Source organism: Chaetodon trifascialis, chromosome 11 (genome assembly GCF_039877785.1).
Source record: "Chaetodon trifascialis isolate fChaTrf1 chromosome 11, fChaTrf1.hap1, whole genome shotgun sequence".
Taxonomy (NCBI): Eukaryota; Metazoa; Chordata; class Actinopteri; order Chaetodontiformes; family Chaetodontidae; genus Chaetodon; species Chaetodon trifascialis.
Window position 1 is genome coordinate 24,053,408 of NC_092066.1, and position 25,972 is coordinate 24,079,379.

At 44.7% G+C, this 25,972-nt stretch overlaps 28 non-coding genes across 28 annotated transcripts; all 28 read right to left on the minus strand.

The window, feature by feature from the left end:
• Window positions 1–708: 708 nt before the first annotated feature.
• LOC139339754 (U5 spliceosomal RNA) lies at window positions 709–824 on the minus strand. Its single transcript, XR_011602882.1, has one exon. It is a non-coding gene; the product is annotated as a U5 spliceosomal RNA (small nuclear RNA).
• A 373-nt stretch (window positions 825–1,197) lies between these two features.
• Window positions 1,198–1,388, minus strand: LOC139339606 (U2 spliceosomal RNA). Its single transcript, XR_011602741.1, has one exon. It is a non-coding gene; the product is annotated as a U2 spliceosomal RNA (small nuclear RNA).
• An 841-nt stretch (window positions 1,389–2,229) lies between these two features.
• Window positions 2,230–2,394, minus strand: LOC139339787 (U1 spliceosomal RNA). The gene has a single exon (XR_011602914.1). It is a non-coding gene; the product is annotated as a U1 spliceosomal RNA (small nuclear RNA).
• Window positions 2,395–3,495: 1,101 nt separating this feature from the next.
• Window positions 3,496–3,611, minus strand: LOC139339734 (U5 spliceosomal RNA). Its single transcript, XR_011602863.1, has one exon. It is a non-coding gene; the product is annotated as a U5 spliceosomal RNA (small nuclear RNA).
• A 373-nt stretch (window positions 3,612–3,984) lies between these two features.
• On the minus strand, window positions 3,985–4,175 carry LOC139339607 (U2 spliceosomal RNA). Its single transcript, XR_011602742.1, has one exon. It is a non-coding gene; the product is annotated as a U2 spliceosomal RNA (small nuclear RNA).
• Window positions 4,176–5,016: 841 nt separating this feature from the next.
• On the minus strand, window positions 5,017–5,181 carry LOC139339788 (U1 spliceosomal RNA). Its single transcript, XR_011602915.1, has one exon. It is a non-coding gene; the product is annotated as a U1 spliceosomal RNA (small nuclear RNA).
• Window positions 5,182–6,281: 1,100 nt separating this feature from the next.
• LOC139339736 (U5 spliceosomal RNA) lies at window positions 6,282–6,397 on the minus strand. Its single transcript, XR_011602865.1, has one exon. It is a non-coding gene; the product is annotated as a U5 spliceosomal RNA (small nuclear RNA).
• Window positions 6,398–6,770: 373 nt separating this feature from the next.
• LOC139339608 (U2 spliceosomal RNA) lies at window positions 6,771–6,961 on the minus strand. The gene has a single exon (XR_011602743.1). It is a non-coding gene; the product is annotated as a U2 spliceosomal RNA (small nuclear RNA).
• An 841-nt stretch (window positions 6,962–7,802) lies between these two features.
• On the minus strand, window positions 7,803–7,967 carry LOC139339789 (U1 spliceosomal RNA). Its single transcript, XR_011602916.1, has one exon. It is a non-coding gene; the product is annotated as a U1 spliceosomal RNA (small nuclear RNA).
• A 1,104-nt stretch (window positions 7,968–9,071) lies between these two features.
• Window positions 9,072–9,189, minus strand: LOC139339695 (U5 spliceosomal RNA). Its single transcript, XR_011602824.1, has one exon. It is a non-coding gene; the product is annotated as a U5 spliceosomal RNA (small nuclear RNA).
• Window positions 9,190–9,562: 373 nt separating this feature from the next.
• Window positions 9,563–9,753, minus strand: LOC139339609 (U2 spliceosomal RNA). Its single transcript, XR_011602744.1, has one exon. It is a non-coding gene; the product is annotated as a U2 spliceosomal RNA (small nuclear RNA).
• Window positions 9,754–10,594: 841 nt separating this feature from the next.
• LOC139339790 (U1 spliceosomal RNA) lies at window positions 10,595–10,759 on the minus strand. The gene has a single exon (XR_011602917.1). It is a non-coding gene; the product is annotated as a U1 spliceosomal RNA (small nuclear RNA).
• Window positions 10,760–11,859: 1,100 nt separating this feature from the next.
• On the minus strand, window positions 11,860–11,975 carry LOC139339737 (U5 spliceosomal RNA). Its single transcript, XR_011602866.1, has one exon. It is a non-coding gene; the product is annotated as a U5 spliceosomal RNA (small nuclear RNA).
• Window positions 11,976–12,348: 373 nt separating this feature from the next.
• Window positions 12,349–12,539, minus strand: LOC139339611 (U2 spliceosomal RNA). The gene has a single exon (XR_011602746.1). It is a non-coding gene; the product is annotated as a U2 spliceosomal RNA (small nuclear RNA).
• An 866-nt stretch (window positions 12,540–13,405) lies between these two features.
• On the minus strand, window positions 13,406–13,570 carry LOC139339538 (U1 spliceosomal RNA). The gene has a single exon (XR_011602676.1). It is a non-coding gene; the product is annotated as a U1 spliceosomal RNA (small nuclear RNA).
• Window positions 13,571–14,670: 1,100 nt separating this feature from the next.
• On the minus strand, window positions 14,671–14,786 carry LOC139339738 (U5 spliceosomal RNA). Its single transcript, XR_011602867.1, has one exon. It is a non-coding gene; the product is annotated as a U5 spliceosomal RNA (small nuclear RNA).
• A 373-nt stretch (window positions 14,787–15,159) lies between these two features.
• LOC139339612 (U2 spliceosomal RNA) lies at window positions 15,160–15,350 on the minus strand. The gene has a single exon (XR_011602747.1). It is a non-coding gene; the product is annotated as a U2 spliceosomal RNA (small nuclear RNA).
• Window positions 15,351–16,191: 841 nt separating this feature from the next.
• Window positions 16,192–16,356, minus strand: LOC139339792 (U1 spliceosomal RNA). Its single transcript, XR_011602919.1, has one exon. It is a non-coding gene; the product is annotated as a U1 spliceosomal RNA (small nuclear RNA).
• Window positions 16,357–17,460: 1,104 nt separating this feature from the next.
• Window positions 17,461–17,578, minus strand: LOC139339696 (U5 spliceosomal RNA). Its single transcript, XR_011602825.1, has one exon. It is a non-coding gene; the product is annotated as a U5 spliceosomal RNA (small nuclear RNA).
• A 373-nt stretch (window positions 17,579–17,951) lies between these two features.
• LOC139339613 (U2 spliceosomal RNA) lies at window positions 17,952–18,142 on the minus strand. Its single transcript, XR_011602748.1, has one exon. It is a non-coding gene; the product is annotated as a U2 spliceosomal RNA (small nuclear RNA).
• Window positions 18,143–18,983: 841 nt separating this feature from the next.
• Window positions 18,984–19,148, minus strand: LOC139339793 (U1 spliceosomal RNA). The gene has a single exon (XR_011602920.1). It is a non-coding gene; the product is annotated as a U1 spliceosomal RNA (small nuclear RNA).
• A 1,101-nt stretch (window positions 19,149–20,249) lies between these two features.
• On the minus strand, window positions 20,250–20,365 carry LOC139339755 (U5 spliceosomal RNA). The gene has a single exon (XR_011602883.1). It is a non-coding gene; the product is annotated as a U5 spliceosomal RNA (small nuclear RNA).
• Window positions 20,366–20,738: 373 nt separating this feature from the next.
• On the minus strand, window positions 20,739–20,929 carry LOC139339629 (U2 spliceosomal RNA). Its single transcript, XR_011602764.1, has one exon. It is a non-coding gene; the product is annotated as a U2 spliceosomal RNA (small nuclear RNA).
• Window positions 20,930–21,770: 841 nt separating this feature from the next.
• On the minus strand, window positions 21,771–21,935 carry LOC139339794 (U1 spliceosomal RNA). Its single transcript, XR_011602921.1, has one exon. It is a non-coding gene; the product is annotated as a U1 spliceosomal RNA (small nuclear RNA).
• Window positions 21,936–23,035: 1,100 nt separating this feature from the next.
• Window positions 23,036–23,151, minus strand: LOC139339739 (U5 spliceosomal RNA). The gene has a single exon (XR_011602868.1). It is a non-coding gene; the product is annotated as a U5 spliceosomal RNA (small nuclear RNA).
• Window positions 23,152–23,524: 373 nt separating this feature from the next.
• LOC139339614 (U2 spliceosomal RNA) lies at window positions 23,525–23,715 on the minus strand. The gene has a single exon (XR_011602749.1). It is a non-coding gene; the product is annotated as a U2 spliceosomal RNA (small nuclear RNA).
• An 871-nt stretch (window positions 23,716–24,586) lies between these two features.
• On the minus strand, window positions 24,587–24,751 carry LOC139339539 (U1 spliceosomal RNA). Its single transcript, XR_011602677.1, has one exon. It is a non-coding gene; the product is annotated as a U1 spliceosomal RNA (small nuclear RNA).
• A 1,100-nt stretch (window positions 24,752–25,851) lies between these two features.
• On the minus strand, window positions 25,852–25,967 carry LOC139339740 (U5 spliceosomal RNA). The gene has a single exon (XR_011602869.1). It is a non-coding gene; the product is annotated as a U5 spliceosomal RNA (small nuclear RNA).
• Window positions 25,968–25,972: the final 5 nt, after the last annotated feature.

Here is a 25,972-nt window from a genome sequence, read left to right on the forward strand (position 1 = left end):
CCCAGCCTATTCATTTATGTCCTCTGCAGTGGACATTTGGTTTTGGTCTATATCTTTTGAGTCATTTGAGCTACCCTACTAAGTCCTGGTGTGCTCCATAGAGGACATCCTGGCCTTTCCAATGATATCTCACGTGTTTGGGTGGGATGAGGGGAACTTTGTTTTGACGCTGAGACAAAATGGAGACTGCAGCAAAACGCAAATGCCAGGAAAAGAGAAAAGATAAGTCAAATATTGTTAAGATAATGTTTTTTTTGGTCATCATATATTTTCTTGTTTAAGAACATGTCAGGAATCATAAATTGGAGTCAGAGTTCAGTTCAAATTTTTGTTAGGAAAAATAATAGTCACGTTATGAATGTTTAATCATGTCAGTTTTGCTCAGTGGTTCAACAAAAGATACAGGCCAAATGTTCAGTTTCATTTAAAAAAATGCATTGACATTCTTGTCAGCCTATTATGATTTCATTGTGTTATGGTAAAAGTGTTCTGTTGGCCACTACAGTGGACATGCTGTAAAATCTGAACTACAAATTTTTTTATTTTTTTTTTCAAAATTTCTAAATTGCAAGTTGTTGTTTTAGCTCCAAAGAGGCAGGAAATCACAAAAGAAAAAGAAAAAGAAAAGAAATTGAAATATACTTTTTTTCTCCCTGAGCGTTTTGTGTGTGTGACCGTCGGCGATGCTGATATTCACAAAAGCACGAGGCTCAGCCTTGAGGCAGAGCCGTCCAAAAATAGGTGCAACTCATTGGTGTTCCTTTCCACGGAAGTCTTTAGTAAAAGGCGAAAGACTTGTGCGATATGAAGAGAAACCTGAGTAAGTACGGCCCTCCCCTGTACGGCAGCCAAGACCTGGTGTCGTCCCAGTCACTTCGCTCATGGTAGGCCTCGCTCCTTGTTGCACTGTCCCGACCGCAACCTCTGGCTGCATTTTTATCAGGCCTCATCCCGCCGTCGATTGCCTTTGCTCCTTCCCCCTTCCCCCGCAGCCGTAATGGCTGACACGCAGTGATCGGAGAGCAGGAGACTGCCGGGGTTCCCAGTCAACAGCCAACAGATTGATCTCCTGCAGGTCGACTTGCAACGCAACGAGCGCCCTCCACGCTGAGCCTGGCTTCTTGATCGGCTGTCAAGACGAGCGACGGAGCTCTCGCTCTGCGTCAAGTTTTGATTTTGATTTTGCACAAGGCTGAAGGAAGGTGCACCGTTCCCAGCGGCACTGCAATACCGGGTCGATGCATGGAGTGAACGGAGCAAGCCCCTTTTTCAGCTCCCAGCGCTAAAAATCCATTTAATATGTTGTCCCCGTATAGAGGACATATCAGATATTAAACTGATAAGAACAGATACTACACTTGATCTTAGCCAAAAGGCCGAGAAGCGATGAGGTTCAGCGGTTTGCTGGCCCAGGCCACCCCCTGGAACAGTGCGCACACGTCGTGGTGCAAGCGTTTGACTTGCGCATAAGTAGGGCAGGCGCTGAGCACCTCCACCCAAGCGCTCCCTGGCTCAGCCCTGGCCGTCTTGTGTGTGTCTGTGTGAGCGACGGCGCTGTTGATATTCACAAATGCACGAGGCTCAGCCAAGTGGCAGAGCCATCCAAAAATAGGTGCAAGTCATTGGTGTTCCTTTCCACAGAAGTCAATTTCAATTTTTCCATTTTGTGACGTTTATTAAGTCCATTGCAGGGGTAACGTCAAAGTACACAAATTACTTACACACGATTACATTTAAGATTCAGCTTTCCCATTTAAATACCATTAAATACCAATCTTTCCATAATTGTTATTTCAGCTAAAACAGGTCATACATCATCAAACAAAGGGGTGTTTGGAACTCTCCACTGCAAAAGCTTTCTTTTCTTTTCTTTTCTTTTTTCTTTTCTTGACTTTTCTTGACTTATCTTTTAGAATATAATCATTCAGATAGATTTCATAACAATTTCTTGTGGGACACAAAACCCTCTCTAGTTGGCATCCTGCAAAGCTGACCAACTCATCACAGTCAGGTGTCCTGACTCTTTGGTCTGTTTCTGAAAAGTTCAAAACACTTCTGTCATTTGACTAAGACGTGTGGCACGCGCACGTTGGACGTAAAGTTCTTTCTCTCTATTGTAGGAAAAAATAACAAACAGCGACTTGGCATGCGGTTTCTGTCCCTGAGAAAGCAGCCACAGGCCTTGCAGTCACGGCAGACGACCGTTTTGTTTATCTTCAACACTATGACGAGGGGAGAGCGCGTACGCAGTCCCCCACTACCACAAATTATGCAGTCGAGATTCCCACATGTGGGGAATTCGCACAGGTCAGCACATCCCTTAGTGCAATGGATGCGCCTCGCCATGGGTGAACCACCTTGTTGATCATGGTATCTCCCCTGCCAGGTAAGTATGAATTGAAGGTGCCGTTGACAGGCGACTAAGTCCTGGACACGGCAACCTATCTGAGGGTACGGACAAGGCATAATCCCACAGTCAGGTGCCCTTAGCGTTAGCTCACCTTCAGTGGTTGTTGCAGAAAATCACATTGACTCAAAAGATGTTAACTGGCATCCTGCAAAGCTGACCAACTCATCACAATCAGGTGCCCTGACTCTTTTGGCTGTTTCTGAAAAGTTCAAAACACTTCGGTCATTCGACTAAGACGTGTGGTAGGTGCACGTTGGACGTCAATTTGTTCCCTGCTTTTCTATGAAAAAACAAAAAACAAACAAACAGCGACTTGGCATGCAGTTTCTGTCTCTGAGAAAGCAACCACAGGGCTGCAGCAGCATATTCTCCTGAGACCCAGCCTATTCATTTATGTCCTCTGCAGTGGACATTTGGTTTTGGTCTATATCTTTTGAGTCATTTGAGCTACCCTACTAAGTCCTGGTGTGCTCCATAGAGGACATCCTGGCCTTTCCAATGATATCTCACGTGTTTGGGTGGGATGAGGGGAACTTTGTTTTGACGCTGAGACAAAATGGAGACTGCAGCAAAACGCAAATGCCAGGAAAAGAGAAAAGATAAGTCAAATATTGTTAAGATAATGTTTTTTTGGTCATCATATATTTTCTTGTTTAAGAACATGTCAGGAATCATAAATTGGAGTCAGAGTTCAGTTCAAATTTTTGTTAGGAAAAATAATAGTCACGTTATGAATGTTTAATCATGTCAGTTTTGCTCAGTGGTTCAACAAAAGATACAGGCCAAATGTTCAGTTTCATTTAAAAAAATGCATTGACATTCTTGTCAGCCTATTATGATTTCATTGTGTTATGGTAAAAGTGTTCTGTTGGCCACTACAGTGGACATGCTGTAAAATCTGAACTACAAATTTTTTTTTTTTTTTTTTTCAAAATTTCTAAATTGCAAGTTGTTGTTTTAGCTCCAAAGAGGCAGGAAATCACAAAAGAAAAAGAAAAAGAAAAGAAATTGAAATATACTTTTTTTCTCCCTGAGCGTTTTGTGTGTGTGACCGTCGGCGATGCTGATATTCACAAAAGCACGAGGCTCAGCCTAGAGGCAGAGCCGTCCAAAAATAGGTGCAACTCATTGGTGTTCCTTTCCACGGAAGTCTTTAGTAAAAGGCGAAAGACTTGTGCGATATGAAGAGAAACCTGAGTAAGTACGGCCCTCCCCTGTACGGCAGCCAAGACCTGGTGTCGTCCCAGTCACTTCGCTCATGGTAGGCCTCGCTCCTTGTTGCACTGTCCCGACCGCAACCTCTGGCTGCATTTTTATCAGGCCTCATCCCGCCGTCGATTGCCTTTGCTCCTTCCCCCTTCCCCCGCAGCCGTAATGGCTGACACGCAGTGATCGGAGAGCAGGAGACTGCCGGGGTTCCCAGTCAACAGCCAACAGATTGATCTCCTGCAGGTCGACTTGCAACGCAACGAGCGCCCTCCACGCTGAGCCTGGCTTCTTGATCGGCTGTCAAGACGAGCGACGGAGCTCTCGCTCTGCGTCAAGTTTTGATTTTGATTTTGCACAAGGCTGAAGGAAGGTGCACCGTTCCCAGCGGCACTGCAATACCGGGTCGATGCATGGAGTGAACGGAGCAAGCCCCTTTTTCAGCTCCCAGCGCTAAAAATCCATTTAATATGTTGTCCCCGTATAGAGGACATATCAGATATTAAACTGATAAGAACAGATACTACACTTGATCTTAGCCAAAAGGCCGAGAAGCGATGAGGTTCAGCGGTTTGCTGGCCCAGGCCACCCCCTGGAACAGTGCGCACACGTCGTGGTGCAAGCGTTTGACTTGCGCATAAGTAGGGCAGGCGCTGAGCACCTCCACCCAAGCGCTCCCTGGCTCAGCCCTGGCCGTCTTGTGTGTGTCTGTGTGAGCGACGGCGCTGTTGATATTCACAAATGCACGAGGCTCAGCCAAGTGGCAGAGCCATCCAAAAATAGGTGCAAGTCATTGGTGTTCCTTTCCACAGAAGTCAATTTCAATTTTTCCATTTTGTGACGTTTATTAAGTCCATTGCAGGGGTAACGTCAAAGTACACAAATTACTTACACACGATTACATTTAAGATTCAGCTTTCCCATTTAAATACCATTAAATACCAATCTTTCCATAATTGTTATTTCAGCTAAAACAGGTCATACATCATCAAACAAAGGGGTGTTTGGAACTCTCCACTGCAAAAGCTTTCTTTTCTTTTCTTTTCTTTTTTCTTTTCTTGACTTTTCTTGACTTATCTTTTAGAATATAATCATTCAGATAGATTTCATAACAATTTCTTGTGGGACACAAAACCCTCTCTAGTTGGCATCCTGCAAAGCTGACCAACTCATCACAGTCAGGTGTCCTGACTCTTTGGTCTGTTTCTGAAAAGTTCAAAACACTTCTGTCATTTGACTAAGACGTGTGGCACGCGCACGTTGGACGTAAAGTTCTTTCTCTCTATTGTAGGAAAAAATAACAAACAGCGACTTGGCATGCGGTTTCTGTCCCTGAGAAAGCAGCCACAGGCCTTGCAGTCACGGCAGACGACCGTTTTGTTTATCTTCAACACTATGACGAGGGGAGAGCGCGTACGCAGTCCCCCACTACCACAAATTATGCAGTCGAGATTCCCACATGTGGGGAATTCGCACAGGTCAGCACATCCCTTAGTGCAATGGATGCGCCTCGCCATGGGTGAACCACCTTGTTGATCATGGTATCTCCCCTGCCAGGTAAGTATGAATTGAAGGTGCCGTTGACAGGCGACTAAGTCCTGGACACGGCAACCTATCTGAGGGTACGGACAAGGCATAATCCCACAGTCAGGTGCCCTTAGCGTTAGCTCACCTTCAGTGGTTGTTGCAGAAAATCACATTGACTCAAAAGATGTTAACTGGCATCCTGCAAAGCTGACCAACTCATCACAATCAGGTGCCCTGACTCTTTTGGCTGTTTCTGAAAAGTTCAAAACACTTCGGTCATTCGACTAAGACGTGTGGTAGGTGCACGTTGGACGTCAATTTGTTCCCTGCTTTTCTATGAAAAAACAAAAAACAAACAAACAGCGACTTGGCATGCAGTTTCTGTCTCTGAGAAAGCAACCACAGGGCTGCAGCAGCATATTCTCCTGAGACCCAGCCTATTCATTTATGTCCTCTGCAGTGGACATTTGGTTTTGGTCTATATCTTTTGAGTCATTTGAGCTACCCTACTAAGTCCTGGTGTGCTCCATAGAGGACATCCTGGCCTTTCCAATGATATCTCACGTGTTTGGGTGGGATGAGGGGAACTTTGTTTTGACGCTGAGACAAAATGGAGACTGCAGCAAAACGCAAATGCCAGGAAAAGAGAAAAGATAAGTCAAATATTGTTAAGATAATGTTTTTTTGGTCATCATATATTTTCTTGTTTAAGAACATGTCAGGAATCATAAATTGGAGTCAGAGTTCAGTTCAAATTTTTGTTAGGAAAAATAATAGTCACGTTATGAATGTTTAATCATGTCAGTTTTGCTCAGTGGTTCAACAAAAGATACAGGCCAAATGTTCAGTTTCATTTAAAAAAATGCATTGACATTCTTGTCAGCCTATTATGATTTCATTGTGTTATGGTAAAAGTGTTCTGTTGGCCACTACAGTGGACATGCTGTAAAATCTGAACTACAAATTTTTTTATTTTTTTTTTCAAAATTTCTAAATTGCAAGTTGTTGTTTTAGCTCCAAAGAGGCAGGAAATCACAAAAGAAAAAGAAAAATAAAAGAAATTGAAATATACTTTTTTTCTCCCTGAGCGTTTTGTGTGTGTGACCGTCGGCGATGCTGATATTCACAAAAGCACGAGGCTCAGCCTAGAGGCAGAGCCGTCCAAAAATAGGTGCAACTCATTGGTGTTCCTTTCCACGGAAGTCTTTAGTAAAAGGCGAAAGACTTGTGCGATATGAAGAGAAACCTGAGTAAGTACGGCCCTCCCCTGTACGGCAGCCAAGACCTGGTGTCGTCCCAGTCACTTCGCTCATGGTAGGCCTCGCTCCTTGTTGCACTGTCCCGACCGCAACCTCTGGCTGCATTTTTATCAGGCCTCATCCCGCCGTCGATTGCCTTTGCTCCTTCCCCCTTCCCCCGCAGCCGTAATGGCTGACACGCAGTGATCGGAGAGCAGGAGACTGCCGGGGTTCCCAGTCAACAGCCAACAGATTGATCTCCTGCAGGTCGACTTGCAACGCAACGAGCGCCCTCCACGCTGAGCCTGGCTTCTTGATCGGCTGTCAAGACGAGCGACGGAGCTCTCGCTCTGCGTCAAGTTTTGATTTTGATTTTGCACAAGGCTGAAGGAAGGTGCACCGTTCCCAGCGGCACTGCAATACCGGGTCGATGCATGGAGTGAACGGAGCAAGCCCCTTTTTCAGCTCCCAGCGCTAAAAATCCATTTAATATGTTGTCCCCGTATAGAGGACATATCAGATATTAAACTGATAAGAACAGATACTACACTTGATCTTAGCCAAAAGGCCGAGAAGCGATGAGGTTCAGCGGTTTGCTGGCCCAGGCCACCCCCTGGAACAGTGCGCACACGTCGTGGTGCAAGCGTTTGACTTGCGCATAAGTAGGGCAGGCGCTGAGCACCTCCACCCAAGCGCTCCCTGGCTCAGCCCTGGCCGTCTTGTGTGTGTCTGTGTGAGCGACGGCGCTGTTGATATTCACAAATGCACGAGGCTCAGCCAAGTGGCAGAGCCATCCAAAAATAGGTGCAAGTCATTGGTGTTCCTTTCCACAGAAGTCAATTTCAATTTTTCCATTTTGTGACGTTTATTAAGTCCATTGCAGGGGTAACGTCAAAGTACACAAATTACTTACACACGATTACATTTAAGATTCAGCTTTCCCATTTAAATACCATTAAATACCAATCTTTCCATAATTGTTATTTCAGCTAAAACAGGTCATACATCATCAAACAAAGGGGTGTTTGGAACTCTCCACTGCAAAAGCTTTCTTTTCTTTTCTTTTCTTTTTTCTTTTCTTGACTTTTCTTGACTTATCTTTTAGAATATAATCATTCAGATAGATTTCATAACAATTTCTTGTGGGACACAAAACCCTCTCTAGTTGGCATCCTGCAAAGCTGACCAACTCATCACAGTCAGGTGTCCTGACTCTTTGGTCTGTTTCTGAAAAGTTCAAAACACTTCTGTCATTTGACTAAGACGTGTGGCACGCGCACGTTGGACGTAAAGTTCTTTCTCTCTATTGTAGGAAAAAATAACAAACAGCGACTTGGCATGCGGTTTCTGTCCCTGAGAAAGCAGCCACAGGCCTTGCAGTCACGGCAGACGACCGTTTTGTTTATCTTCAACACTATGACGAGGGGAGAGCGCGTACGCAGTCCCCCACTACCACAAATTATGCAGTCGAGATTCCCACATGTGGGGAATTCGCACAGGTCAGCACATCCCTTAGTGCAATGGATGCGCCTCGCCATGGGTGAACCACCTTGTTGATCATGGTATCTCCCCTGCCAGGTAAGTATGAATTGAAGGTGCCGTTGACAGGCGACTAAGTCCTGGACACGGCAACCTATCTGAGGGTACGGACAAGGCATAATCCCACAGTCAGGTGCCCTTAGCGTTAGCTCACCTTCAGTGGTTGTTGCAGAAAATCACATTGACTCAAAAGATGTTAACTGGCATCCTGCAAAGCTGACCAACTCATCACAATCAGGTGCCCTGACTCTTTTGGCTGTTTCTGAAAAGTTCAAAACACTTCGGTCATTCGACTAAGACGTGTGGTAGGTGCACGTTGGACGTCAATTTGTTCCCTGCTTTTCTATGAAAAAACAAAAAACAAACAAACAGCGACTTGGCATGCAGTTTCTGTCTCTGAGAAAGCAACCACAGGGCTGCAGCAGCATATTCTCCTGAGACCCAGCCTATTCATTTATGTCCTCTGCAGTGGACATTTGGTTTTGGTCTATATCTTTTGAGTCATTTGAGCTACCCTACTAAGTCCTGGTGTGCTCCATAGAGGACATCCTGGCCTTTCCAATGATATCTCACGTGTTTGGGTGGGATGAGGGGAACTTTGTTTTGACGCTGAGACAAAATGGAGACTGCAGCAAAACGCAAATGCCAGGAAAAGAGAAAAGATAAGTCAAATATTGTTAAGATAATGTTTTTTTGGTCATCATATATTTTCTTGTTTAAGAACATGTCAGGAATCATAAATTGGAGTCAGAGTTCAGTTCAAATTTTTGTTAGGAAAAATAATAGTCACGTTATGAATGTTTAATCATGTCAGTTTTGCTCAGTGGTTCAACAAAAGATACAGGCCAAATGTTCAGTTTCATTTAAAAAAATGCATTGACATTCTTGTCAGCCTATTATGATTTCATTGTGTTATGGTAAAAGTGTTCTGTTGGCCACTACAGTGGACATGCTGTAAAATCTGAACTACAAATTTTTTTATTTTTTTTTTCAAAATTTCTAAATTGCAAGTTGTTGTTTTAGCTCCAAAGAGGCAGGAAATCACAAAAGAAAAAGAAAAAGAAAAAGAAAAGAAATTGAAATATACTTTTTTTCTCCCTGAGCGTTTTGTGTGTGTGACCGTCGGCGATGCTGATATTCACAAAAGCACGAGGCTCAGCCAAGAGGCAGAGCCGTCCAAAAATAGGTGCAACTCATTGGTGTTCCTTTCCACGGAAGTCTTTAGTAAAAGGCGAAAGACTTGTGCGATATGAAGAGAAACCTGAGTAAGTACGGCCCTCCCCTGTACGGCAGCCAAGACCTGGTGTCGTCCCAGTCACTTCGCTCATGGTAGGCCTCGCTCCTTGTTGCACTGTCCCGACCGCAACCTCTGGCTGCATTTTTATCAGGCCTCATCCCGCCGTCGATTGCCTTTGCTCCTTCCCCCTTCCCCCGCAGCCGTAATGGCTGACACGCAGTGATCGGAGAGCAGGAGACTGCCGGGGTTCCCAGTCAACAGCCAACAGATTGATCTCCTGCAGGTCGACTTGCAACGCAACGAGCGCCCTCCACGCTGAGCCTGGCTTCTTGATCGGCTGTCAAGACGAGCGACGGAGCTCTCGCTCTGCGTCAAGTTTTGATTTTGATTTTGCACAAGGCTGAAGGAAGGTGCACCGTTCCCAGCGGCACTGCAATACCGGGTCGATGCATGGAGTGAACGGAGCAAGCCCCTTTTTCAGCTCCCAGCGCTAAAAATCCATTTAATATGTTGTCCCCGTATAGAGGACATATCAGATATTAAACTGATAAGAACAGATACTACACTTGATCTTAGCCAAAAGGCCGAGAAGCGATGAGGTTCAGCGGTTTGCTGGCCCAGGCCACCCCCTGGAACAGTGCGCACACGTCGTGGTGCAAGCGTTTGACTTGCGCATAAGTAGGGCAGGCGCTGAGCACCTCCACCCAAGCGCTCCCTGGCTCAGCCCTGGCCGTCTTGTGTGTGTCTGTGTGAGCGACGGCGCTGTTGATATTCACAAATGCACGAGGCTCAGCCAAGTGGCAGAGCCATCCAAAAATAGGTGCAAGTCATTGGTGTTCCTTTCCACAGAAGTCAATTTCAATTTTTCCATTTTGTGACGTTTATTAAGTCCATTGCAGGGGTAACGTCAAAGTACACAAATTACTTACACACGATTACATTTAAGATTCAGCTTTCCCATTTAAATACCATTAAATACCAATCTTTCCATAATTGTTATTTCAGCTAAAACAGGTCATACATCATCAAACAAAGGGGTGTTTGGAACTCTCCACTGCAAAAGCTTTCTTTTCTTTTCTTTTCTTTTTTCTTTTCTTGACTTTTCTTGACTTATCTTTTAGAATATAATCATTCAGATAGATTTCATAACAATTTCTTGTGGGACACAAAACCCTCTCTAGTTGGCATCCTGCAAAGCTGACCAACTCATCACAGTCAGGTGTCCTGACTCTTTGGTCTGTTTCTGAAAAGTTCAAAACACTTCTGTCATTTGACTAAGACGTGTGGCACGCGCACGTTGGACGTAAAGTTCTTTCTCTCTATTGTAGGAAAAAATAACAAACAGCGACTTGGCATGCGGTTTCTGTCCCTGAGAAAGCAGCCACAGGCCTTGCAGTCACGGCAGACGACCGTTTTGTTTATCTTCAACACTATGACGAGGGGAGAGCGCGTACGCAGTCCCCCACTACCACAAATTATGCAGTCGAGATTCCCACATGTGGGGAATTCGCACAGGTCAGCACATCCCTTAGTGCAATGGATGCGCCTCGCCATGGGTGAACCACCTTGTTGATCATGGTATCTCCCCTGCCAGGTAAGTATGAATTGAAGGTGCCGTTGACAGGCGACTAAGTCCTGGACACGGCAACCTATCTGAGGGTACGGACAAGGCATAATCCCACAGTCAGGTGCCCTTAGCGTTAGCTCACCTTCAGTGGTTGTTGCAGAAAATCACATTGACTCAAAAGATGTTAACTGGCATCCTGCAAAGCTGACCAACTCATCACAATCAGGTGCCCTGACTCTTTTGGCTGTTTCTGAAAAGTTCAAAACACTTCGGTCATTCGACTAAGACGTGTGGTAGGTGCACGTTGGACGTCAATTTGTTCCCTGCTTTTCTATGAAAAAACAAAAAACAAACAAACAGCGACTTGGCATGCAGTTTCTGTCTCTGAGAAAGCAACCACAGGGCTGCAGCAGCATATTCTCCTGAGACCCAGCCTATTCATTTATGTCCTCTGCAGTGGACATTTGGTTTTGGTCTATATCTTTTGAGTCATTTGAGCTACCCTACTAAGTCCTGGTGTGCTCCATAGAGGACATCCTGGCCTTTCCAATGATATCTCACGTGTTTGGGTGGGATGAGGGGAACTTTGTTTTGACGCTGAGACAAAATGGAGACTGCAGCAAAACGCAAATGCCAGGAAAAGAGAAAAGATAAGTCAAATATTGTTAAGATAATGTTTTTTTGGTCATCATATATTTTCTTGTTTAAGAACATGTCAGGAATCATAAATTGGAGTCAGAGTTCAGTTCAAATTTTTGTTAGGAAAAATAATAGTCACGTTATGAATGTTTAATCATGTCAGTTTTGCTCAGTGGTTCAACAAAAGATACAGGCCAAATGTTCAGTTTCATTTAAAAAAATGCATTGACATTCTTGTCAGCCTATTATGATTTCATTGTGTTATGGTAAAAGTGTTCTGTTGGCCACTACAGTGGACATGCTGTAAAATCTGAACTACAAATTTTTTTTTTTTTTTTTTCAAAATTTCTAAATTGCAAGTTGTTGTTTTAGCTCCAAAGAGGCAGGAAATCACAAAAGAAAAAGAAAAAGAAAAGAAATTGAAATATACTTTTTTTCTCCCTGAGCGTTTTGTGTGTGTGACCGTCGGCGATGCTGATATTCACAAAAGCACGAGGCTCAGCCTAGAGGCAGAGCCGTCCAAAAATAGGTGCAACTCATTGGTGTTCCTTTCCACGGAAGTCTTTAGTAAAAGGCGAAAGACTTGTGCGATATGAAGAGAAACCTGAGTAAGTACGGCCCTCCCCTGTACGGCAGCCAAGACCTGGTGTCGTCCCAGTCACTTCGCTCATGGTAGGCCTCGCTCCTTGTTGCACTGTCCCGACCGCAACCTCTGGCTGCATTTTTATCAGGCCTCATCCCGCCGTCGATTGCCTTTGCTCCTTCCCCCTTCCCCCGCAGCCGTAATGGCTGACACGCAGTGATCGGAGAGCAGGAGACTGCCGGGGTTCCCAGTCAACAGCCAACAGATTGATCTCCTGCAGGTCGACTTGCAACGCAACGAGCGCCCTCCACGCTGAGCCTGGCTTCTTGATCGGCTGTCAAGACGAGCGACGGAGCTCTCGCTCTGCGTCAAGTTTTGATTTTGATTTTGCACAAGGCTGAAGGAAGGTGCACCGTTCCCAGCGGCACTGCAATACCGGGTCGATGCATGGAGTGAACGGAGCAAGCCCCTTTTTCAGCTCCCAGCGCTAAAAATCCATTTAATATGTTGTCCCCGTATAGAGGACATATCAGATATTAAACTGATAAGAACAGATACTACACTTGATCTTAGCCAAAAGGCCGAGAAGCGATGAGGTTCAGCGGTTTGCTGGCCCAGGCCACCCCCTGGAACAGTGCGCACACGTCGTGGTGCAAGCGTTTGACTTGCGCATAAGTAGGGCAGGCGCTGAGCACCTCCACCCAAGCGCTCCCTGGCTCAGCCCTGGCCGTCTTGTGTGTGTCTGTGTGAGCGACGGCGCTGTTGATATTCACAAATGCACGAGGCTCAGCCAAGTGGCAGAGCCATCCAAAAATAGGTGCAAGTCATTGGTGTTCCTTTCCACAGAAGTCAATTTCAATTTTTCCATTTTGTGACGTTTATTAAGTCCATTGCAGGGGTAACGTCAAAGTACACAAATTACTTACACACGATTACATTTAAGATTCAGCTTTCCCATTTAAATACCATTAAATACCAATCTTTCCATAATTGTTATTTCAGCTAAAACAGGTCATACATCATCAAACAAAGGGGTGTTTGGAACTCTCCACTGCAAAAGCTTTCTTTTCTTTTCTTTTCTTTTCTTTTCTTTTCTTTTCTTTTCTTTTTTCTTTTCTTGACTTTTCTTGACTTATCTTTTAGAATATAATCATTCAGATAGATTTCATAACAATTTCTTGTGGGACACAAAACCCTCTCTAGTTGGCATCCTGCAAAGCTGACCAACTCATCACAGTCAGGTGTCCTGACTCTTTGGTCTGTTTCTGAAAAGTTCAAAACACTTCTGTCATTTGACTAAGACGTGTGGCACGCGCACGTTGGACGTAAAGTTCTTTCTCTCTATTGTAGGAAAAAATAACAAACACCGACTTGGCATGCGGTTTCTGTCCCTGAGAAAGCAGCCACAGGCCTTGCAGTCACGGCAGACGACCGTTTTGTTTATCTTCAACACTATGACGAGGGGAGAGCGCGTACGCAGTCCCCCACTACCACAAATTATGCAGTCGAGATTCCCACATGTGGGGAATTCGCACAGGTCAGCACATCCCTTAGTGCAATGGATGCGCCTCGCCATGGGTGAACCACCTTGTTGATCACGGTATCTCCCCTGCCAGGTAAGTATGAATTGAAGGTGCCGTTGACAGGCGACTAAGTCCTGGACACGGCAACCTATCTGAGGGTACGGACAAGGCATAATCCCACAGTCAGGTGCCCTTAGCATTAGCTCACCTTCAGTGGTTGTTGCAGAAAATCACATTGACTCAAAAGATGTTAACTGGCATCCTGCAAAGCTGACCAACTCATCACAATCAGGTGCCCTGACTCTTTTGGCTGTTTCTGAAAAGTTCAAAACACTTCGGTCATTCGACTAAGACGTGTGGTAGGTGCACGTTGGACGTCAATTTGTTCCCTGCTTTTCTATGAAAAAACAAAAAACAAACAAACAGCGACTTGGCATGCAGTTTCTGTCTCTGAGAAAGCAACCACAGGGCTGCAGCAGCATATTCTCCTGAGACCCAGCCTATTCATTTATGTCCTCTGCAGTGGACATTTGGTTTTGGTCTATATCTTTTGAGTCATTTGAGCTACCCTACTAAGTCCTGGTGTGCTCCATAGAGGACATCCTGGCCTTTCCAATGATATCTCACGTGTTTGGGTGGGATGAGGGGAACTTTGTTTTGACGCTGAGACAAAATGGAGACTGCAGCAAAACGCAAATGCCAGGAAAAGAGAAAAGATAAGTCAAATATTGTTAAGATAATGTTTTTTTGGTCATCATATATTTTCTTGTTTAAGAACATGTCAGGAATCATAAATTGGAGTCAGAGTTCAGTTCAAATTTTTGTTAGGAAAAATAATAGTCACGTTATGAATGTTTAATCATGTCAGTTTTGCTCAGTGGTTCAACAAAAGATACAGGCCAAATGTTCAGTTTCATTTAAAAAAATGCATTGACATTCTTGTCAGCCTATTATGATTTCATTGTGTTATGGTAAAAGTGTTCTGTTGGCCACTACAGTGGACATGCTGTAAAATCTGAACTACAAATTTTTTTATTTTTTTTTTCAAAATTTCTAAATTGCAAGTTGTTGTTTTAGCTCCAAAGAGGCAGGAAATCACAAAAGAAAAAGAAAAATAAAAGAAATTGAAATATACTTTTTTTCTCCCTGAGCGTTTTGTGTGTGTGACCGTCGGCGATGCTGATATTCACAAAAGCACGAGGCTCAGCCTAGAGGCAGAGCCGTCCAAAAATAGGTGCAACTCATTGGTGTTCCTTTCCACGGAAGTCTTTAGTAAAAGGCGAAAGACTTGTGCGATATGAAGAGAAACCTGAGTAAGTACGGCCCTCCCCTGTACGGCAGCCAAGACCTGGTGTCGTCCCAGTCACTTCGCTCATGGTAGGCCTCGCTCCTTGTTGCACTGTCCCGACCGCAACCTCTGGCTGCATTTTTATCAGGCCTCATCCCGCCGTCGATTGCCTTTGCTCCTTCCCCCTTCCCCCGCAGCCGTAATGGCTGACACGCAGTGATCGGAGAGCAGGAGACTGCCGGGGTTCCCAGTCAACAGCCAACAGATTGATCTCCTGCAGGTCGACTTGCAACGCAACGAGCGCCCTCCACGCTGAGCCTGGCTTCTTGATCGGCTGTCAAGACGAGCGACGGAGCTCTCGCTCTGCGTCAAGTTTTGATTTTGATTTTGCACAAGGCTGAAGGAAGGTGCACCGTTCCCAGCGGCACTGCAATACCGGGTCGATGCATGGAGTGAACGGAGCAAGCCCCTTTTTCAGCTCCCAGCGCTAAAAATCCATTTAATATGTTGTCCCCGTATAGAGGACATATCAGATATTAAACTGATAAGAACAGATACTACACTTGATCTTAGCCAAAAGGCCGAGAAGCGATGAGGTTCAGCGGTTTGCTGGCCCAGGCCACCCCCTGGAACAGTGCGCACACGTCGTGGTGCAAGCGTTTGACTTGCGCATAAGTAGGGCAGGCGCTGAGCACCTCCACCCAAGCGCTCCCTGGCTCAGCCCTGGCCGTCTTGTGTGTGTCTGTGTGAGCGACGGCGCTGTTGATATTCACAAATGCACGAGGCTCAGCCAAGTGGCAGAGCCATCCAAAAATAGGTGCAAGTCATTGGTGTTCCTTTCCACAGAAGTCAATTTCAATTTTTCCATTTTGTGACGTTTATTAAGTCCATTGCAGGGGTAACGTCAAAGTACACAAATTACTTACACACGATTACATTTAAGATTCAGCTTTCCCATTTAAATACCATTAAATACCAATCTTTCCATAATTGTTATTTCAGCTAAAACAGGTCATACATCATCAAACAAAGGGGTGTTTGGAACTCTCCACTGCAAAAGCTTTCTTTTCTTTTCTTTTCTTTTTTCTTTTCTTGACTTTTCTTGACTTATCTTTTAGAATATAATCATTCAGATAGATTTCATAACAATTTCTTGTGGGACACAAAACCCTCTCTAGTTGGCATCCTGCAAAGCTGACCAACTCATCACAGTCAGGTGTCCTGACTCTTTGGTCTGTTTCTGAAAAGTTCAAAACACTTCTGTCATTTGACTAAGACGTGTGGCACGCGCACGTTGGACGTAAAGTTCTTTCTCTCTATTGTAGGAAAAAATAACAAACAGCGACTTGGCATGCGGTTTCTGTCCCTGAGAAAGCAGCCACAGGCCTTGCAGTCACGGCAGACGACCGTTTTGTTTATCTTCAACACTATGACGAGGGGAGAGCGCGTACGCAGTCCCCCACTACCACAAATTATGCAGTCGAGATTCCCACATGTGGGGAATTCGCACAGGTCAGCACATCCCTTAGTGCAATGGATGCGCCTCGCCATGGGTGAACCACCTTGTTGATCATGGTATCTCCCCTGCCAGGTAAGTATGAATTGAAGGTGCCGTTGACAGGCGACTAAGTCCTGGACACGGCAACCTATCTGAGGGTACGGACAAGGCATAATCCCACAGTCAGGTGCCCTTAGCGTTAGCTCACCTTCAGTGGTTGTTGCAGAAAATCACATTGACTCAAAAGATGTTAACTGGCATCCTGCAAAGCTGACCAACTCATCACAATCAGGTGCCCTGACTCTTTTGGCTGTTTCTGAAAAGTTCAAAACACTTCGGTCATTCGACTAAGACGTGTGGTAGGTGCACGTTGGACGTCAATTTGTTCCCTGCTTTTCTATGAAAAAACAAAAAACAAACAAACAGCGACTTGGCATGCAGTTTCTGTCTCTGAGAAAGCAACCACAGGGCTGCAGCAGCATATTCTCCTGAGACCCAGCCTATTCATTTATGTCCTCTGCAGTGGACATTTGGTTTTGGTCTATATCTTTTGAGTCATTTGAGCTACCCTACTAAGTCCTGGTGTGCTCCATAGAGGACATCCTGGCCTTTCCAATGATATCTCACGTGTTTGGGTGGGATGAGGGGAACTTTGTTTTGACGCTGAGACAAAATGGAGACTGCAGCAAAACGCAAATGCCAGGAAAAGAGAAAAGATAAGTCAAATATTGTTAAGATAATGTTTTTTTGGTCATCATATATTTTCTTGTTTAAGAACATGTCAGGAATCATAAATTGGAGTCAGAGTTCAGTTCAAATTTTTGTTAGGAAAAATAATAGTCACGTTATGAATGTTTAATCATGTCAGTTTTGCTCAGTGGTTCAACAAAAGATACAGGCCAAATGTTCAGTTTCATTTAAAAAAATGCATTGACATTCTTGTCAGCCTATTATGATTTCATTGTGTTATGGTAAAAGTGTTCTGTTGGCCACTACAGTGGACATGCTGTAAAATCTGAACTACAAATTTTTTTATTTTTTTTTTCAAAATTTCTAAATTGCAAGTTGTTGTTTTAGCTCCAAAGAGGCAGGAAATCACAAAAGAAAAAGAAAAAGAAAAAGAAAAGAAATTGAAATATACTTTTTTTCTCCCTGAGCGTTTTGTGTGTGTGACCGTCGGCGATGCTGATATTCACAAAAGCACGAGGCTCAGCCAAGAGGCAGAGCCGTCCAAAAATAGGTGCAACTCATTGGTGTTCCTTTCCACGGAAGTCTTTAGTAAAAGGCGAAAGACTTGTGCGATATGAAGAGAAACCTGAGTAAGTACGGCCCTCCCCTGTACGGCAGCCAAGACCTGGTGTCGTCCCAGTCACTTCGCTCATGGTAGGCCTCGCTCCTTGTTGCACTGTCCCGACCGCAACCTCTGGCTGCATTTTTATCAGGCCTCATCCCGCCGTCGATTGCCTTTGCTCCTTCCCCCTTCCCCCGCAGCCGTAATGGCTGACACGCAGTGATCGGAGAGCAGGAGACTGCCGGGGTTCCCAGTCAACAGCCAACAGATTGATCTCCTGCAGGTCGACTTGCAACGCAACGAGCGCCCTCCACGCTGAGCCTGGCTTCTTGATCGGCTGTCAAGACGAGCGACGGAGCTCTCGCTCTGCGTCAAGTTTTGATTTTGATTTTGCACAAGGCTGAAGGAAGGTGCACCGTTCCCAGCGGCACTGCAATACCGGGTCGATGCATGGAGTGAACGGAGCAAGCCCCTTTTTCAGCTCCCAGCGCTAAAAATCCATTTAATATGTTGTCCCCGTATAGAGGACATATCAGATATTAAACTGATAAGAACAGATACTACACTTGATCTTAGCCAAAAGGCCGAGAAGCGATGAGGTTCAGCGGTTTGCTGGCCCAGGCCACCCCCTGGAACAGTGCGCACACGTCGTGGTGCAAGCGTTTGACTTGCGCATAAGTAGGGCAGGCGCTGAGCACCTCCACCCAAGCGCTCCCTGGCTCAGCCCTGGCCGTCTTGTGTGTGTCTGTGTGAGCGACGGCGCTGTTGATATTCACAAATGCACGAGGCTCAGCCAAGTGGCAGAGCCATCCAAAAATAGGTGCAAGTCATTGGTGTTCCTTTCCACAGAAGTCAATTTCAATTTTTCCATTTTGTGACGTTTATTAAGTCCATTGCAGGGGTAACGTCAAAGTACACAAATTACTTACACACGATTACATTTAAGATTCAGCTTTCCCATTTAAATACCATTAAATACCAATCTTTCCATAATTGTTATTTCAGCTAAAACAGGTCATACATCATCAAACAAAGGGGTGTTTGGAACTCTCCACTGCAAAAGCTTTCTTTTCTTTTCTTTTCTTTTTTCTTTTCTTGACTTTTCTTGACTTATCTTTTAGAATATAATCATTCAGATAGATTTCATAACAATTTCTTGTGGGACACAAAACCCTCTCTAGTTGGCATCCTGCAAAGCTGACCAACTCATCACAGTCAGGTGTCCTGACTCTTTGGTCTGTTTCTGAAAAGTTCAAAACACTTCTGTCATTTGACTAAGACGTGTGGCACGCGCACGTTGGACGTAAAGTTCTTTCTCTCTATTGTAGGAAAAAATAACAAACAGCGACTTGGCATGCGGTTTCTGTCCCTGAGAAAGCAGCCACAGGCCTTGCAGTCACGGCAGACGACCGTTTTGTTTATCTTCAACACTATGACGAGGGGAGAGCGCGTACGCAGTCCCCCACTACCACAAATTATGCAGTCGAGATTCCCACATGTGGGGAATTCGCACAGGTCAGCACATCCCTTAGTGCAATGGATGCGCCTCGCCATGGGTGAACCACCTTGTTGATCATGGTATCTCCCCTGCCAGGTAAGTATGAATTGAAGGTGCCGTTGACAGGCGACTAAGTCCTGGACACGGCAACCTATCTGAGGGTACGGACAAGGCATAATCCCACAGTCAGGTGCCCTTAGCGTTAGCTCACCTTCAGTGGTTGTTGCAGAAAATCACATTGACTCAAAAGATGTTAACTGGCATCCTGCAAAGCTGACCAACTCATCACAATCAGGTGCCCTGACTCTTTTGGCTGTTTCTGAAAAGTTCAAAACACTTCGGTCATTCGACTAAGACGTGTGGTAGGTGCACGTTGGACGTCAATTTGTTCCCTGCTTTTCTATGAAAAAACAAAAAACAAACAAACAGCGACTTGGCATGCAGTTTCTGTCTCTGAGAAAGCAACCACAGGGCTGCAGCAGCATATTCTCCTGAGACCCAGCCTATTCATTTATGTCCTCTGCAGTGGACATTTGGTTTTGGTCTATATCTTTTGAGTCATTTGAGCTACCCTACTAAGTCCTGGTGTGCTCCATAGAGGACATCCTGGCCTTTCCAATGATATCTCACGTGTTTGGGTGGGATGAGGGGAACTTTGTTTTGACGCTGAGACAAAATGGAGACTGCAGCAAAACGCAAATGCCAGGAAAAGAGAAAAGATAAGTCAAATATTGTTAAGATAATGTTTTTTTTGGTCATCATATATTTTCTTGTTTAAGAACATGTCAGGAATCATAAATTGGAGTCAGAGTTCAGTTCAAATTTTTGTTAGGAAAAATAATAGTCACGTTATGAATGTTTAATCATGTCAGTTTTGCTCAGTGGTTCAACAAAAGATACAGGCCAAATGTTCAGTTTCATTTAAAAAAATGCATTGACATTCTTGTCAGCCTATTATGATTTCATTGTGTTATGGTAAAAGTGTTCTGTTGGCCACTACAGTGGACATGCTGTAAAATCTGAACTACAAATTTTTTTATTTTTTTTTTCAAAATTTCTAAATTGCAAGTTGTTGTTTTAGCTCCAAAGAGGCAGGAAATCACAAAAGAAAAAGAAAAAGAAAAGAAATTGAAATATACTTTTTTTCTCCCTGAGCGTTTTGTGTGTGTGACCGTCGGCGATGCTGATATTCACAAAAGCACGAGGCTCAGCCTTGAGGCAGAGCCGTCCAAAAATAGGTGCAACTCATTGGTGTTCCTTTCCACGGAAGTCTTTAGTAAAAGGCGAAAGACTTGTGCGATATGAAGAGAAACCTGAGTAAGTACGGCCCTCCCCTGTACGGCAGCCAAGACCTGGTGTCGTCCCAGTCACTTCGCTCATGGTAGGCCTCGCTCCTTGTTGCACTGTCCCGACCGCAACCTCTGGCTGCATTTTTATCAGGCCTCATCCCGCCGTCGATTGCCTTTGCTCCTTCCCCCTTCCCCCGCAGCCGTAATGGCTGACACGCAGTGATCGGAGAGCAGGAGACTGCCGGGGTTCCCAGTCAACAGCCAACAGATTGATCTCCTGCAGGTCGACTTGCAACGCAACGAGCGCCCTCCACGCTGAGCCTGGCTTCTTGATCGGCTGTCAAGACGAGCGACGGAGCTCTCGCTCTGCGTCAAGTTTTGATTTTGATTTTGCACAAGGCTGAAGGAAGGTGCACCGTTCCCAGCGGCACTGCAATACCGGGTCGATGCATGGAGTGAACGGAGCAAGCCCCTTTTTCAGCTCCCAGCGCTAAAAATCCATTTAATATGTTGTCCCCGTATAGAGGACATATCAGATATTAAACTGATAAGAACAGATACTACACTTGATCTTAGCCAAAAGGCTGAGAAGCGATGAGGTTCAGCGGTTTGCTGGCCCAGGCCACCCCCTGGAACAGTGCGCACACGTCGTGGTGCAAGCGTTTGACTTGCGCATAAGTAGGGCAGGCGCTGAGCACCTCCACCCAAGCGCTCCCTGGCTCAGCCCTGGCCGTCTTGTGTGTGTCTGTGTGAGCGACGGCGCTGTTGATATTCACAAATGCACGAGGCTCAGCCAAGTGGCAGAGCCATCCAAAAATAGGTGCAAGTCATTGGTGTTCCTTTCCACAGAAGTCAATTTCAATTTTTCCATTTTGTGACGTTTATTAAGTCCATTGCAGGGGTAACGTCAAAGTACACAAATTACTTACACACGATTACATTTAAGATTCAGCTTTCCCATTTAAATACCATTAAATACCAATCTTTCCATAATTGTTATTTCAGCTAAAACAGGTCATACATCATCAAACAAAGGGGTGTTTGGAACTCTCCACTGCAAAAGCTTTCTTTTCTTTTCTTTTCTTTTTTCTTTTCTTGACTTTTCTTGACTTATCTTTTAGAATATAATCATTCAGATAGATTTCATAACAATTTCTTGTGGGACACAAAACCCTCTCTAGTTGGCATCCTGCAAAGCTGACCAACTCATCACAGTCAGGTGTCCTGACTCTTTGGTCTGTTTCTGAAAAGTTCAAAACACTTCTGTCATTTGACTAAGACGTGTGGCACGCGCACGTTGGACGTAAAGTTCTTTCTCTCTATTGTAGGAAAAAATAACAAACAGCGACTTGGCATGCGGTTTCTGTCCCTGAGAAAGCAGCCACAGGCCTTGCAGTCACGGCAGACGACCGTTTTGTTTATCTTCAACACTATGACGAGGGGAGAGCGCGTACGCAGTCCCCCACTACCACAAATTATGCAGTCGAGATTCCCACATGTGGGGAATTCGCACAGGTCAGCACATCCCTTAGTGCAATGGATGCGCCTCGCCATGGGTGAACCACCTTGTTGATCATGGTATCTCCCCTGCCAGGTAAGTATGAATTGAAGGTGCCGTTGACAGGCGACTAAGTCCTGGACACGGCAACCTATCTGAGGGTACGGACAAGGCATAATCCCACAGTCAGGTGCCCTTAGCGTTAGCTCACCTTCAGTGGTTGTTGCAGAAAATCACATTGACTCAAAAGATGTTAACTGGCATCCTGCAAAGCTGACCAACTCATCACAATCAGGTGCCCTGACTCTTTTGGCTGTTTCTGAAAAGTTCAAAACACTTCGGTCATTCGACTAAGACGTGTGGTAGGTGCACGTTGGACGTCAATTTGTTCCCTGCTTTTCTATGAAAAAACAAAAAACAAACAAACAGCGACTTGGCATGCAGTTTCTGTCTCTGAGAAAGCAACCACAGGGCTGCAGCAGCATATTCTCCTGAGACCCAGCCTATTCATTTATGTCCTCTGCAGTGGACATTTGGTTTTGGTCTATATCTTTTGAGTCATTTGAGCTACCCTACTAAGTCCTGGTGTGCTCCATAGAGGACATCCTGGCCTTTCCAATGATATCTCACGTGTTTGGGTGGGATGAGGGGAACTTTGTTTTGACGCTGAGACAAAATGGAGACTGCAGCAAAACGCAAATGCCAGGAAAAGAGAAAAGATAAGTCAAATATTGTTAAGATAATGTTTTTTTGGTCATCATATATTTTCTTGTTTAAGAACATGTCAGGAATCATAAATTGGAGTCAGAGTTCAGTTCAAATTTTTGTTAGGAAAAATAATAGTCACGTTATGAATGTTTAATCATGTCAGTTTTGCTCAGTGGTTCAACAAAAGATACAGGCCAAATGTTCAGTTTCATTTAAAAAAATGCATTGACATTCTTGTCAGCCTATTATGATTTCATTGTGTTATGGTAAAAGTGTTCTGTTGGCCACTACAGTGGACATGCTGTAAAATCTGAACTACAAATTTTTTTTTTTTTTTTTTCAAAATTTCTAAATTGCAAGTTGTTGTTTTAGCTCCAAAGAGGCAGGAAATCACAAAAGAAAAAGAAAAAGAAAAGAAATTGAAATATACTTTTTTTCTCCCTGAGCGTTTTGTGTGTGTGACCGTCGGCGATGCTGATATTCACAAAAGCACGAGGCTCAGCCTAGAGGCAGAGCCGTCCAAAAATAGGTGCAACTCATTGGTGTTCCTTTCCACGGAAGTCTTTAGTAAAAGGCGAAAGACTTGTGCGATATGAAGAGAAACCTGAGTAAGTACGGCCCTCCCCTGTACGGCAGCCAAGACCTGGTGTCGTCCCAGTCACTTCGCTCATGGTAGGCCTCGCTCCTTGTTGCACTGTCCCGACCGCAACCTCTGGCTGCATTTTTATCAGGCCTCATCCCGCCGTCGATTGCCTTTGCTCCTTCCCCCTTCCCCCGCAGCCGTAATGGCTGACACGCAGTGATCGGAGAGCAGGAGACTGCCGGGGTTCCCAGTCAACAGCCAACAGATTGATCTCCTGCAGGTCGACTTGCAACGCAACGAGCGCCCTCCACGCTGAGCCTGGCTTCTTGATCGGCTGTCAAGACGAGCGACGGAGCTCTCGCTCTGCGTCAAGTTTTGATTTTGATTTTGCACAAGGCTGAAGGAAGGTGCACCGTTCCCAGCGGCACTGCAATACCGGGTCGATGCATGGAGTGAACGGAGCAAGCCCCTTTTTCAGCTCCCAGCGCTAAAAATCCATTTAATATGTTGTCCCCGTATAGAGGACATATCAGATATTAAACTGATAAGAACAGATACTACACTTGATCTTAGCCAAAAGGCCGAGAAGCGATGAGGTTCAGCGGTTTGCTGGCCCAGGCCACCCCCTGGAACAGTGCGCACACGTCGTGGTGCAAGCGTTTGACTTGCGCATAAGTAGGGCAGGCGCTGAGCACCTCCACCCAAGCGCTCCCTGGCTCAGCCCTGGCCGTCTTGTGTGTGTCTGTGTGAGCGACGGCGCTGTTGATATTCACAAATGCACGAGGCTCAGCCAAGTGGCAGAGCCATCCAAAAATAGGTGCAAGTCATTGGTGTTCCTTTCCACAGAAGTCAATTTCAATTTTTCCATTTTGTGACGTTTATTAAGTCCATTGCAGGGGTAACGTCAAAGTACACAAATTACTTACACACGATTACATTTAAGATTCAGCTTTCCCATTTAAATACCATTAAATACCAATCTTTCCATAATTGTTATTTCAGCTAAAACAGGTCATACATCATCAAACAAAGGGGTGTTTGGAACTCTCCACTGCAAAAGCTTTCTTTTCTTTTCTTTTCTTTTCTTTTCTTTTCTTTTCTTTTCTTTTCTTTTTTCTTTTCTTGACTTTTCTTGACTTATCTTTTAGAATATAATCATTCAGATAGATTTCATAACAATTTCTTGTGGGACACAAAACCCTCTCTAGTTGGCATCCTGCAAAGCTGACCAACTCATCACAGTCAGGTGTCCTGACTCTTTGGTCTGTTTCTGAAAAGTTCAAAACACTTCTGTCATTTGACTAAGACGTGTGGCACGCGCACGTTGGACGTAAAGTTCTTTCTCTCTATTGTAGGAAAAAATAACAAACAGCGACTTGGCATGCGGTTTCTGTCCCTGAGAAAGCAGCCACAGGCCTTGCAGTCACGGCAGACGACCGTTTTGTTTATCTTCAACACTATGACGAGGGGAGAGCGCGTACGCAGTCCCCCACTACCACAAATTATGCAGTCGAGATTCCCACATGTGGGGAATTCGCACAGGTCAGCACATCCCTTAGTGCAATGGATGCGCCTCGCCATGGGTGAACCACCTTGTTGATCACGGTATCTCCCCTGCCAGGTAAGTATGAATTGAAGGTGCCGTTGACAGGCGACTAAGTCCTGGACACGGCAACCTATCTGAGGGTACGGACAAGGCATAATCCCACAGTCAGGTGCCCTTAGCATTAGCTCACCTTCAGTGGTTGTTGCAGAAAATCACATTGACTCAAAAGATGTTAACTGGCATCCTGCAAAGCTGACCAACTCATCACAATCAGGTGCCCTGACTCTTTTGGCTGTTTCTGAAAAGTTCAAAACACTTCGGTCATTCGACTAAGACGTGTGGTAGGTGCACGTTGGACGTCAATTTGTTCCCTGCTTTTCTATGAAAAAACAAAAAACAAACAAACAGCGACTTGGCATGCAGTTTCTGTCTCTGAGAAAGCAACCACAGGGCTGCAGCAGCATATTCTCCTGAGACCCAGCCTATTCATTTATGTCCTCTGCAGTGGACATTTGGTTTTGGTCTATATCTTTTGAGTCATTTGAGCTACCCTACTAAGTCCTGGTGTGCTCCATAGAGGACATCCTGGCCTTTCCAATGATATCTCACGTGTTTGGGTGGGATGAGGGGAACTTTGTTTTGACGCTGAGACAAAATGGAGACTGCAGCAAAACGCAAATGCCAGGAAAAGAGAAAAGATAAGTCAAATATTGTTAAGATAATGTTTTTTTGGTCATCATATATTTTCTTGTTTAAGAACATGTCAGGAATCATAAATTGGAGTCAGAGTTCAGTTCAAATTTTTGTTAGGAAAAATAATAGTCACGTTATGAATGTTTAATCATGTCAGTTTTGCTCAGTGGTTCAACAAAAGATACAGGCCAAATGTTCAGTTTCATTTAAAAAAATGCATTGACATTCTTGTCAGCCTATTATGATTTCATTGTGTTATGGTAAAAGTGTTCTGTTGGCCACTACAGTGGACATGCTGTAAAATCTGAACTACAAATTTTTTTATTTTTTTTTTCAAAATTTCTAAATTGCAAGTTGTTGTTTTAGCTCCAAAGAGGCAGGAAATCACAAAAGAAAAAGAAAAATAAAAGAAATTGAAATATACTTTTTTTCTCCCTGAGCGTTTTGTGTGTGTGACCGTCGGCGATGCTGATATTCACAAAAGCACGAGGCTCAGCCTAGAGGCAGAGCCGTCCAAAAATAGGTGCAACTCATTGGTGTTCCTTTCCACGGAAGTCTTTAGTAAAAGGCGAAAGACTTGTGCGATATGAAGAGAAACCTGAGTAAGTACG